At 43.3% G+C, this 11,913-nt stretch overlaps 1 protein-coding gene across 3 annotated transcripts in view; it reads left to right on the top strand.

Annotated features, from left to right (window-relative positions):
• DNTT (DNA nucleotidylexotransferase) overlaps positions 1-11,913 on the top strand; it is a 297,641-nt gene that overhangs the window by 21,579 nt on the left and 264,149 nt on the right. Inside the window, exons 2-3 of one of the 3 annotated variants that reach the window (XM_081954006.1) lie at positions 5,586-5,708; positions 6,412-6,554. The gene's annotated coding sequence lies outside the window, so the exon portion shown is untranslated. Of the gene's footprint in view, positions 1-5,530; positions 5,709-6,411; positions 6,555-11,913 lie in introns of all 3 variants that reach the window. The other 2 variants (XM_081954004.1, XM_081954005.1) reach the window with 2 other exon arrangements.

Below are 11,913 nucleotides of genomic sequence, written 5' to 3'. Positions count from 1 at the left end.
TTTTTTTTTGTATAGAAAGAGATTATATACTCTTTATATAGAGCATCTTATCTTATTTATATGTGGCACTATGCTGAAATATCAATATTGGTTGAGAACTTTTATGAGTATCAAGGAATTAAGAGACACTTAAAGTATCTCATATTATAATTCCCAACTTTTGTGTAGAATTCTAGATGTTTACACTCAGTGATTTCTATAGTAAAATGAAACTTTTTCTCCAGCTTCATACCTTGAGAGATATCCTCTTCTTTTAATGACCCCATAATCCCTAGTGGGTGGAGTCCAGGCAACTGAAATGAGCTAAGTGTTTATTGGCCGGATGCCTTTCCTGCTGCCAATGCGGAGTTTTGTTCAGCAGATATATTCTCATTGAGCACACACACACACACACACACACACACACACACACACAGAAATATCTGCCTCGATCTAGGATTGAACTAACAGCCTCCTGATTCTGAGATGAGAGCTCCACCACTAGACCACTGCACCACTCACCCTGAGAGATATAACAGGACCTTTTTAGTTGTGTTCTTGGAATTGGAAGATATACAGACTGGTTCATACATTCTTCTGTGATTAAATCTTATATCTGTTTTGTATGCGAGAGAATGCGTTATCATTTTTGGCACATGGCATCCCACTCCTGCGCACTGGTTACTAGTACTTAGCAATATCATATTGCCCCACATTAGAAGACAACAAGCTCTCATTCGACTACAGTCAAGAATGCTGAAAAACAAGGTTCTCCCTATTCACCAGGACAATGGGCAGCTCTTTGTAAGATTGAAATTCTGTAGGCCGGCATGGTAAACTGCTATTCATTTAACATCTACCCAGTTTAAGAATGCCCGGAGAGAGGAATAGTCCAAGGTGCTTTCCTGTGGCCTGACCATTAGACATCCCTCTACCACATGGTTTTAACATGCCCTTGCTTTGTCTGGAGTGAAATTGAACAGAATTACATGTGATACCGGAATAAGTGCTTCTTCCCTGTATCAGTGGGAATGGAAACTTTCCGCTTCTTGTAATTGTGGTGCTGATATGCAAACTCTTAAACATATTGTGCAAGATTGCCTCAAAAGTGCAAGGTCAGCTTTTGGGAGCCTGTGTGTTCTATTCCTGCATTAGGCACAAAGCCAGCTCTGTGTCCTTAGAACAGGGGACCCCAACCCCCCAGTCCATGGATTGGCATTGGGCTGTGGCATGCCAGCAACTGGTCCACGCAAGTAAGTAAAGCCTCATCCACACCCCCTCGAGTCTGTGGGAAAACCTTTCTTCACGGAATAGTTCACTGGTGCCCAAAAGGTTTGGGGGGTCACCACTTTAGAAGATCTGCTTGAAGCAATATCCTAGGCCCATGATGGCGAACCTATGGCACACGTGCCACAGGTGGCACGCAGAGCCATATCTAAGGGTACGCGAGGCATTGCCCCATGTCAGCTCCAGCACGCATGCCCATGCTGGCCAGCTGATTTTTGGCCTTCTGGAGGGCTGGGGAAGGCCGTTTTCTCCCTCTCCAGGCTTCAGGAAAGCTTGGAGATTGAGCTCGTATGCGCGGGAGGAGGGCAGGGCATTATGGATGTGGGCATGCATGTGTATGCTATCACGCGTATGTGTGCCCTTTTGGCACCCGAGCAAAAAAAGGTTCACCTTCACTGTCCTAGGCAATTGCTGAATTGGACATCCAGTTATGAGACTGCTGCCATAGTTTTATATAATTATGTGGATTGCATACACACACACACACACACGTTGCATTTGTGCTGATAAATAAATAAATAAAATGCAACACAAATGCAACAAAGGCAACATTAAAAAAATGGCTTTCTGTCTGGATGGCTCTTAGGGTGAGCCGAAAGACAGAAAAAGGGAAGCAGTATGCTCCCTCCCATATTTGGGTATACCGGGGATTGTGACACAATACATACATACATACATACATACATACATACATGCATGCATGTATGTAGGTATGTAGGTTTACTTCTCTTTTGTTATGTTCTCATCATCTGCTAAATAAATAACATCTGTTTCTACAAACAACTGGCCTCATGTTTAATGACCAAATGTCAGCAACATTCAAATTTATGATGACACTGAATGAGCAATAGTTATAATGGTCTTTGAACTTACGGCCTTCGCTGCATCCCTTGGTCACACAAGTGTTACCTGTGAACTTCCAACAAGCAAAGTCAATGGGAAAGCCAGCAAGAAGTCACAAGTCACAGTCACTTTAGGACTTTGTTTACAAATGGCAACCAGAACTGTCAGAACTGCCATTCTTAAATGGTGTGGTCACACAGTTTTCCGACTTATGACCATGTCGCTTAACAATGCAGTTTCTAGTCCCAGTTAGCGCAGTTAAGTTAGAAATAGCTGTATTATAATAGCTAGGTTAACATAGAACCAGATTGGTGTAGCGTTAGAAGCACTAGGCTAGAAACCTGGAGCATGTGATTTCTAGTCCTGCGTTAGGCACAAAGCCAGCTGGGTGACCTTAGGCCAGTCACACACATTTAGCCCTGGGAAGCAGGCAAAGGCAAACCACTTCTGAAAAACCTTGCCAAGAAAACTGCAGACCCAAAGATGTGTGCACGAGACACGCACAGACACAAACACACACACACAAACTTCACACATGTTCAGCCACAAACAAGCAAATCTCATTCTGATATAACAAATTGCAACCTCGGCTTTAGAAAACATGGATATTTCCCTCTGCTTTTAGTTCCATAAAAAGTTAGTTAATGCAAGAAGAAAAAGATGCAACCCCTTTTTTACTTTGTCAAATAATGGGAGTATGCCTATACACTGTTACTGTTGTCCTCATCAGATTTGCTTGCCACCATCTGCATTAAAAGGCACATTAATATGTGGTGGGTAAACAAATAAATAAAACAAGCACTCCCAACTTTAAAGAGCTATTTGTTGTATCATGCATATGCAAACACGCAATTAGGACCTTCGGGGAAGCATGTTTGAAGAGGAGAAGGCAGAACTGACCTTAGAAATGATCTGTTTTGAAGCCAGCAGTCCTACACAGTTGACAAAAGGGAAATTTCAGGCAGCGAATGATGATGGAATAATTTGGCAACCACTTAGTCTTGCCCCATACCAAATGCAGCTGATACATGGTTTATAGTCATGATCTACAGCCTTTGTGCTTATTATTCCAATGTATTTAGTCCTGGAGATTGTTCCAAGGCTAATAATATCCATTTCCACAAAACCTTATATATGGTGCCTTGAATCTCTGAAATTGACTCCCAGAACATCTCTAAGTATGGCTACCAAATTGTCATTTTTAATGGGATAGAAAGAGAAAATGATTAAAGCAGTTGGCACCACTCATATAAAATGCAATTAATTCAACATCATTGTTTTTGAAAGGGATGATTTTCTTAACTCCCAATTTTCTTCTTTAATCTTGACCCATCTATATTTTGAAGTGCTTTTCCTGCAGGGTAAAAACCAATGTGCCTCAGAGCCTAAAGTTGGATATTTTGGATCCATGTAGTCAGGGGTAGGCTTCAAAAATTTGGTACACCCGTTTTTTGCCCAAGCCTCTGTGCATGCCCTGCACTTACCTGCATCCAAAACAGCCTGTGTAGGGACTCCTGGGAGGGGTGGGGTAGGTGGGGCCAGCTAGGAGTGGGATTTGGGGGTTCTCCGAACTGCATAGAATCTTAGCTAGAGGTTCTCCTGAACCCCTGAGAACCCCCAGCAGCCCACCCCTGCATATAGTACAGGGGTGTCAAACTAATGGCCCCCAGTCTGGATGCGTCACATGCACACCACGCCCACCCTAGCGCTGCAAAGGGAAAAAAGTCATAACATGCTACGTGACGGCAATTTGACGCGGTGAGTTTGACACCCGTGATATAGTACCTTCAATATATAGACAACACACAGTTGGTCTCAGTTTAGAAACAAGAATAGGCAGTGGAACAACTCAGTGGGAGAAAGGGAGAAAACCCCCAAAGCTGAAGGGGGATTTGTATAACCCAGTCTAAGATGCTATCCCCAACTGGACAGTCTTTTGTCCTTATGTGCTATCAAACCTCTTTTTTTAAAAGAAAGAAACAAATGCACCCCTTTGAAAGTAAAGAAGATTCAGTGGAAACCTTACCATTCCAAAATAAAGCCGCAGCAATTCTGTGAAACATTTTGACAAAGGTCAGCTTGTTGGGTCTGGGAACCCTGAGTCATTGTGACACAACGAATGTAAAATTTTCCATAAAGATTGAAGAGTGAGGATATTCCATGCCACATCCTGCTTCTCTTCTTCCTGTGTAACTCCCCCCCCCCCGTTGCTAATTTATTTTTAAGAACTAAAATTGAATGGAATTACATCGAAGTCTGCTTTTTATCTACCAGTTTGCAGTTTCTGTATTCAAAGTGAGCGAGGCAGGCCAAATACTGAAACCAAGTATTTTAAACACTTTTCCCACTTACAGGAAGTAAATTCCTTATTATTGTTTACATGGCTTGGTTACTTTGGTCATTAAAGCAATCTTACTGTATCCATTAAAGCAGCACTTAATTGGAAATTGTACTGCTTCTTGCTCAATTGTAGCTGAGTTGCTTCCGTGGCTATTTCACATATCAAATATACAGCAGCCTTTAAAATCAATATTGACATTACGCTAGTGGCCACTATGAGGAACACCCTGTTTTTATATTCCTACAGCCAACATACATGTATTTCATTAAAGTATTCCAAAGCAAAACAATCACATAAGGATGCGCAGTATTAAAGAGCAATTCACCACATCCAAACACAAATAGTTTTGATCCCGTTTTCAAATGCTTTAACCCAGTGGTGGGATTCAATTTTTTTTACTAAAGGTTCTGTGGGCATGGCTTGGTGGGCGTGGCAGGGGAAGGATACTGCAAAATCCCCATTTCCTCCTGATCAGCTGTGGGCGGGGCCAGTCAGAGGTGGTATTTACCAGTTCTCCAAACTACTCAAATTTTCCGGTTCTCCAGAACTGATCAGAACCTGCTGAATACCACCTCTGCTTTAACCCCATGGAATTTGCTATCATGGTTATTCTTCTGAAAGCTATGCCTTGTATATATATTTAGAGAATGATTGGTGGGTAAACTATGCCATGCAGCAAAAGGAAGGAGGAAGAAAAGGAGGAAGAAAAGGAGGAGGAGGAGGAGGAGGAGGAGGAGGAGGAGATTGGAGAAGTGAGAAAATGTCTTATAATCATCAATGTATTCAGATTGTACAGAATTCTCTGCCAAACCCCCTGAAAGAGTTGTTAACTATTTTCTTTGTGCCTCAGTAGAGCTAAACATTCTGTTTTAAACTCCAATTTCCCATTCTGTAATGATCATTAATTAGGGAAATTTACTTAACTTTATTTATTATTGCACACTTCATTTTGACCTGCAGAAATAAGCACTTGGTTTTATTGGGAATGAAAGGGAACATTAACAGCAGATGAAGAAATAAAATAGGACTACAGTAAAATATTATATTTATACAAAAACCTGTTATTACTTTCCAATACAGGATGGGCAAAACCTGGCTTGTTACATATTGATTTCCAATTTCCTTGCTGCCCTAGCCACTTTTTGGGAACACCGCAGTCCTTTCTCGCTTTGGACTCAGAAAAACATTGGATGGACAGTATATAGTGATGAATGGCAAGGCTACACGACAATCACAGGGCCACTTGAAGAGCTTAAAGGTAAAGGTTTCTCTCGCATATATGTGCTAGATGTTTCCGGTTCTAGGGGGCGGTGCTCATCTCCGTTTCCAAGCTGAAGAGCCAGCGCTGTCCGAAGACATCTCCATGGTCATGTGGCTGGCATGACTAAACGCCGAAGGCGCATGGAACGCTGTTACCTTCCAAGCAAAGGTAATCCCTATTTTTCTACTTGCTTTCGAACTGCTAGGTTGGCAGAAACTGGGACAAGTAACGGGAGCTCACTCCGGTATTCAGCGCTAGGAATTCGAACTGCTGAACTGCCAATCTTTCTGATCGACAAGCTCAGCATCCTAGCCACTGAGCCACCCTACGTAAGAGATTACAGCACTGTAATTTTGCCAAGTCTGCTGGTGATGATTCTGTAAATGTGGTTGCTTGACAATGTGAACGAGGTAAAAGATGATATTGACTGATACCCACTGGAGATGGTAGAGAGTCCCAAGAAGGATGTGCTTATATCAGTAATATTTTGGTGAAGCTGGTGGACTTTGCACAGGATGTCAATTGAAGGGATGTACCACCTTTCTGTGTTTAAGATTTCAACCTCCCCATCTGGATATTAGAAAAGGTAAAGCTTATGTTATTGTAAAAATAAAGGCTGGCTGCAGTCATTTTTAATACGATTGTGATTCAACCAGTTGCCTAAGAATCTTAAACATATTCATCCTGTGTTTCATTGCAGCTTATTGAAACCTGAAACTGTGTCACCTCTTCACCCTGCACCTGACACCTCTCCTCTGCCCACTCTAATCAAAGGAGAGCAGCATTTTGAAATGAAAGAGATTCTGGATTCCAGGAAACATTGACAGAAGGTCCAATACAGTGGTGGGTAGCTACCAGTTCGGACCGGTTTGGCGGCCTGGGTCGCTGGAACCGGCAGTGACCCAGGCCTACCACGCCCCCAAACTGGTTCTCCAACAATTTTTATTGCACTGCGCATGTGCGTGCACAAGAGCGAACTGGCAGTAGTGCCTGCCGGACCCCATTACCTCATTGCCCATTACAATGGTCCATTACCATTGTGGTCCATTACCTCATTGCCTGGAAACATTTTCTCCTTGCACAGTCCAAATGGGTGGATGCTAAACATGGAGGACCATGTGGCAGCCGTGGCAAGGGGGGCGTTCCACCAGGTTCGCCTGGTGCGCCAATTGCGCCCCCTACTGGACCGGAGTGCCCTGCGCACGGTCACTCATGCGCTGGTGACGTCTCGCCTGGACTACTGCAATGCTCTCTACATGGGGCTTCCCTTGGGACGCGTCCGGAGACTGCAGCTAGTTCAGAACGCAGCCGCGCGGGTTATTATGGGAAGTACACGTTACTCCCACGTAACACCTCTCCTGCGCGAGCTGCACTGGCTACCTGTGGCCTTTCGGGTGCGTTTCAAGGTATTGATCACCATCTTTAAAGCGCTCCATGGCAGTGGACCTAGTTACCTGCAGGATCGCATCCTACCACACACGTCCCTGCGACCTATCCGCTCACACAGAGAGGGGCTCCTCCTGGTGCCGTCTGCTAGTCAATGCCAGCGGGCGACACCTAGGAGTAGATCCTTCTCTGTGATGGGCCCAACCCTCTGGAATGACCTCCCCCCTGACATTCGAACTACCACCGACCTCCGTTCCTTCCGGCAAAAGTTAAAGACTCACCTATTTCAATCAGCTGGCCTGGCACTTTCTTAGTTCTACCTCCCGGGGATTTATTCATTTTAATTGGGTTTGGGGTTTTAAAAAGTTTTTAATACACTATATACTATATTTAATATTTATTATTCTATGTACAGTCTTGCAACCTCCTCCACCTACGTATTTAATTATTTAACTGTTTTGTATGTATTTTATAACGTATTTTAGTGACTGTACACCGCCCCGAGTCCCTTTCGGGAGAGGGGGCGGTCTATAAATATGAATAATAAATAAAATAAATGCCTGGGCACCTAAACTCCTCCAGATTTTTCATAGAAAATACCCCAACAAGCCCTCAATGAATTCCTGTCCTTGTTGAGATGTGTTGTTTGTTTTACTTGTATACATTTTATCTGAATGGCTAAAGCCTCTGTTATAGGGAGCCAAATGTCAGCTAGCCTTCTGCTTGCTGTCATGGAAAAGCGGGGAGGGGTCAGTGGAAAATTTTTCATGGCAGCTTTGCAATTATGGTCTCCAACTTGGCTTATCTCTCCAAGGTCATTTCTTCTAACTTTGGTATGCTGCAGCCCTCTGCTTGCCTATCTACAAGGGGGTTGGGCTCTACAGTTTATTTCAATTTGCTGCTTTTGCGCTTTTACGACAGATCTTGCCTGAATCTTGTTGCATTCGGTTCATTCATAGTAAAAGTACCTTTTCTCTGAATCAAGGGAGCCAAGGGTTTTTCTTTCCTAGGAAATGGGCAGAGGCATTCCTGACAGATGAAATCCTCTCTTGTAAGTTGGAGCTAGATGTTTGGTTTATTACCATCTTCATTCATGGTTAAAGCTCTGTGTGCAATGGAGCCAGGTTACTTAAGGGACTGCCTATTCCCCATGGTTTCTACTAGATCTGGGAGAGTGGGTATGTTAGGAGTTCTCTTGGTCAAACAATGATGCTTGATGGGGTCTTGGAACCATACCTCCTCTTTTATGGCATTTGTATTATGGAACAACTTCCCTTTTGAGATTTGGATAGCCCTGATTCTGTTGGCTTCAGGAAAGCAGTGGAGATCTAGTTTTACCCCCATGTAATGGGACCAGAATGTTGATAGAATTTGCACAAAGTGATTGATAGATGGTGAGTTTTGTCAGAGCCTCAATGTTGTTTATTGTTTTAAATTGTCCTGTTTATCATATTGTCTTTTTACTTTGTTCAATGCCCAGTGTCTCTTTTGGTAGTTGGGTGGCTGCCTGATTTAGCACGAGCAGCTGATTGGCAGTTGGATCTGCCTTCTAGAATACCACCTATCAGCTGTTCCTGGCTGTGGGGATCCCCAACGCCCATCGCTGCCATCACCGTCCATTGCCAGCAATCGTTACCTCTACGCACCCCATTTTTGGCCTCCACATGCCCCATTTTTGGCCTCCACGTGCCCCATTTTTGGCCTCCACGTGCCCCATTTTTGGCCTCCACGTGCCCCATTTTTGGCCTCCACGTGCCCCATTTTTGGCCTCCACGTGCCCCATTTTTGGCCTCCACGTGCCCCATTTTTGGCCTCCACGTGCCCCATTTTTGGCCCATTCCAAGTGGAATGGGCCAAAAATGGAATGCGTGGAGGCCAAAAATGGGGCATGTGGAGGGTAACAAGTGGTGGCAATGATGGGCCACGATGTTAAACATTGTTAAACAAGGATTACCTATAAGATGAAGCCAACATGCCATAAATCCAAGCTTCATTTCACTCTCATATGCAGTATGGTGTCATCACATACACCCTGCCCTTATATCCTTCTATTTGAACTCCAACACAAGTACCTGATTTGCAGCATTTGTATAACAACTGTATCACCTATCTTTATCTTACTCCCATTGTGGCTGCCTAACTTTATCCTGCTCATCCTGCTTGTTTTTCATGTTTCCTCTTCCTTTTCTCTTTGCATCCTTTGGGCCCTATTGATTGCATGATAGGATCTGCCTTTCCACTGTGCAAGCCTCTGCAGATCTACTCAGAATTAAGCCCCGCATAAACTCTCCATAGATTGGGGCCTTAAAAGCTTAACTAGGATGACCGAAAAATAAAAATAAAACCCAAGGAGAATACTCACCAGGCTCTTATTATCCACCTGTATCAAGCATTCTTTTTCATCTCTCATAACGACTGACGATGAAATGCTCGGTTGCCATTCCTTTTGTGCACACTTCACTGTGCTTTTCAGTTTAATTGGGCAATTTCTTTGAATTATGTTTGTTCTTTGGCTGGCAAGCCAATTTTCAGCAATATTGAACTGCTGTTGTGTCTTGGGCTTTTGAGTTCCTGTGTGTACCTGCAGCTTATGGCAATTTCTGATATCAAATCCCCTTTCAAAGCACACATGCAAAATCACTGATAAAAGAAGGAGAAAAGATACACGGAAAGAGCAGGGCCATGCTAAACGTCTTCAGGTGGATATTCTTGAAAAGTGAACATCATGATTTCGAGGCTGTTTTTAAAAAACAGATCCTTGATGTGATTTGCAGCCATTTCTCCTTATCTCCCTTGCCTGGATCTCGGCCAGTTAGAACCACATAGAAGGACCAGAAGACAGAGATCTACTTTCTCTAATTTTATGCTTTCAAAGAGTCTCGCTATACACCAGATTCATTCTGTTTATACAAGTGGTCCTTGTTTAACAACCATTTGCTCAGAGATAGTGTAACATAGGATGGTGCCCAATGAGTAGTAGTCATAATTGGGACTCATACTTATGGCCATTGTGGTGTTCCCACATTCATGTTATTGTGATTTGAGACCTTTCCTGCTGGCTTCCCATAAACAAGGTCATTTGGGAAGCTGGCAGGAAATCGGAAATTGTGGTCAGATGAGTTCCTCACTTAGACTTATAAGTGCTTTACAGCCCTCTCTAAGTGGTTTACAGAGTCAGCATACTGCCTCCAACAATCTGGTTTCTCATTTTACTGACCTTGGAAGGATGGAAAGCTGAGTTAAGATCCTCAGTTAACAACTTCACTTAACACAATTAAACACTTGTCTGGCAGTTTGGGACTGCCAGAACTGTGGCTGTTAAATGGCACAGTCCCATTTCAAACTTACAACCATGGGCCTCAACTGTAGAGTTTCCAGTCCCAATTAGCATAGTTAAACAAGGACTATCTGCAACATGAAGCCAACTTGCCATAAACCCAAGCTTCATTTCATTCTGATCGCTCACATCTTCAAGGGCATTGCACTGTTGAGGGAAAGGCAAGCAAGAATGAAGACAGACCTCTAAAAATAAAGAAAAACTTCTCATTTGTTTTTCTCATTGCTTTATGGGGGGGGGGGTCGTCTGATGTGCTCAAGCTATTTCTTTGCAGCTAACCTGTTTTCCAAATGCAGGAGCGGAAATAGAAATTAGAGACCAAAAAAAAAAAAAAAAAAAAAGGAACACAAAAGCTGTTTCTCCAGCCGTGACCGAGAGCAGTGATTTTTGGTTTTTTAAAGGAAACCGCCTATTCTTTTCAGGTGACATTATCTCAGCATTGGAAGAGTTTATCTCTTAGTTCAGAGTGTTGCATCACAATAACAGAGTTGGAAGGGACTTTGATGGTCTTCTGGTCCAACCCCCCCCCCCCGGCTCAAGCAAGAGATTTCCCCTAATACTATTCCAGAAAAAGTACCTGTCCAGTCTCTTCTTAAAAACCTCCAGTGATGAAGAACCCACAACTTCTGAAGGCAAGCTGGTTAACTGGCATCACCACCAGATGGATTCGTAACTGGCTGACCAACCACACTCAACGTGTAGTCCTCAATGGAACTGCATCTTCATGGAGGGAAGTATGCAGTGGAGTACCCCAAGGCTCTGTTTTAGGCCCTGTACTCTTCAACATCTTCATCAATGATTTGGATGAGGAAATAAATGGGGAACTCATCAAATTTGCAGATGACACCAAGCTGGCAGGAATAGCCAACACTCCAGAAGATAGGCTTAAGATACAGAAGGATCTTGACAAACTTGAACATTGGGCACTATCTAATAAAATGAAATTCAATGGTGAAAAGAGTAAGGTTCTACATTTAGGCAACAAAAATGGAATGCACAGGTACAGTATAGGTGGTTCCTTGCTCAGTAGTAGTAACTGTGAAAGGGATCTTGGAGTCCTAGTGGACAACCATTTAAATATGAGCCAGCAGTGTGCAGCAGCTGCCAAAAAAGCCAACGCAGTCCTAGGCTGCATCAACAGAGGGATAGAATCAAGATCACGTGAAGTGTTGATGCCACTTTATAATGCCTTGGTAAGGCCACACTTGGAATACTGCATTCAGTTCTGGTCGCCACGATGTAAAAAAGATGTGGAGACTCTAGAAAGAGTGCAGAGAAGAGCAACAAAGATAATTAGGGGACTGGAGACTAAAACATATGAAGAACGGTTGCAGGAACTGGGTATGTTTAGCTTAAGAGAAAGAAGGACTAGGGGAGACATGATAGCATTATTCCAATATCTCAGAGGTTGCCACAAAGAAGAGGGAGTCAAACTATTCTCCAAAGCACCTGAGGGTAGAACAAGAAGCAATGGGTGGA

This window comes from Natrix helvetica (assembly GCF_964273705.1).
Source record: "Natrix helvetica genome assembly, chromosome: 5".
NCBI classification, from domain to species: domain Eukaryota; kingdom Metazoa; phylum Chordata; class Lepidosauria; order Squamata; family Natricidae; genus Natrix; species Natrix helvetica.
Note: the sequence above shows the minus strand (reverse complement) of the source record. Positions and strands in the feature narration are given on the sequence as shown.